The sequence below is a fragment of the Capsicum annuum genome, unplaced genomic scaffold (assembly GCF_002878395.1).
Source record: "Capsicum annuum cultivar UCD-10X-F1 unplaced genomic scaffold, UCD10Xv1.1 ctg12121, whole genome shotgun sequence".
Lineage (NCBI taxonomy): Eukaryota > Viridiplantae > Streptophyta > Magnoliopsida > Solanales > Solanaceae > Capsicum > Capsicum annuum.
The window spans coordinates 1-1,325 of record NW_025817259.1 but is presented as its reverse complement, the minus strand read 5'-3'; the positions used below and the strand labels follow the sequence as shown (position 1 = coordinate 1,325).

Here is a 1,325-nt window from a genome sequence, read left to right as displayed (position 1 = left end):
ACGTACAAATATGCAGTCGATTGCTGGTTTAAGGTTAGTTCATGCGCTGAGAATATTTTCCTAATTTTTTCATATTTTTATAAATATTTTTTCTATTTTTGATTTATTTTTGCTTATTTTTTGAATTTTGATAAATGATATTTGTAAAAAAAATATTTTCTCAACAAAAATTATCATTTACAGATTACGCGACCTTTTTGTGAGTGCATAGGCCCCGTCTCACATAAAAACGTGAAGTTCGGGTCCGCATATGTCTGGGATGATTCTCTTGCGAAATCATGTCTACTCCTGTCCTTTGGGTTTTTTTTTAAGCATATATAAGGGGGGTAGAGGTGTTGAAGGCACTTCAAGGCGACTATCGCTAGTTGGCATTGGCGCTCAGTGGCCACGTCGGCGCATGGCAGCATGCATGGCTAGTCCGTGCGAGCCGTCCGTGCCCGTGTAGCAACTGGGGAGTCCGCGCGGGCGGGGTGCTCCGGCACTCCGCACGAGCGCCTCCCCCTGTCCTCGATGCGCGCGCCCCAGCGCACGTGCCGGGCGACCAACGAACCCAGGCACGGAAAGGGCTAAGGAATACTTGAATCAGTAGCCTGCCCCTCGCGCCCCGTCCGCGGCGTGTGGCGGGGGGACCTGTGCTTTTTCTGTAAAAAAAATAATTCTCGGCAACGGATATCTCGGCTCTCGCATCGATGAAGAACGTAGCGAAATGCGATACTTGGTATGAATTGCAGAATCCCATGAACCATCGAGTCTTTGAATGCAAGTTGCGCCCGAAGCCATTAGGCCGAGGGCACGTCTGCCTGGGCGTCACGCATCGCGGCATTAGGAAAATCGAAACAGATTTCTTTCTCAAAATGTTGTTGGAGATTAGATATTTTGGTAATCATCTCCGGGGTTTTTAGGGACTGCTCAATTTTCTTGACATGAATATCTTGTTTAAGAAAATTGATGTGAGAAGAGAGTCTGTTAATTTTAAAAACAGTTTTGTCTTTAATAAGGTTACCTTATTCTGGGGAGAGGGGCCTTAATAAAGGAAAGAATAAGCTTCGGTTTAAAAGAGTAGTACGAATTCCGTCGTAGTCACTCCAATAAGGACGAATCTGGTTGACGAAAGGAATTCCTAGAATGATATCTTCAGTGATATCTTCGGTGATGACGAAGTCATTAACAAGGCAAATGACATTGTTACAGACATGAGCTTTAGAGAGTTGATAATGGATTTCCATTTTCTCTCTTGTGGCCGAGTAAAGACGAGAGGTACTCTTTTGAAGGTACTTTGTAGGCACAAGCCCCTTAACGATACAGTTACTGTCAGCACCCGTATC

General features: G+C 44.8%; 1 non-coding gene across 1 annotated transcript; it reads left to right on the top strand.

Annotated features, from left to right (window-relative positions):
- The first annotated feature begins 654 nt into the window (after positions 1-654).
- LOC124890111 lies at positions 655-810 on the top strand. The gene has a single exon (XR_007048957.1). It is a non-coding gene; the product is annotated as a 5.8S ribosomal RNA (ribosomal RNA).
- Positions 811-1,325: the final 515 nt, after the last annotated feature.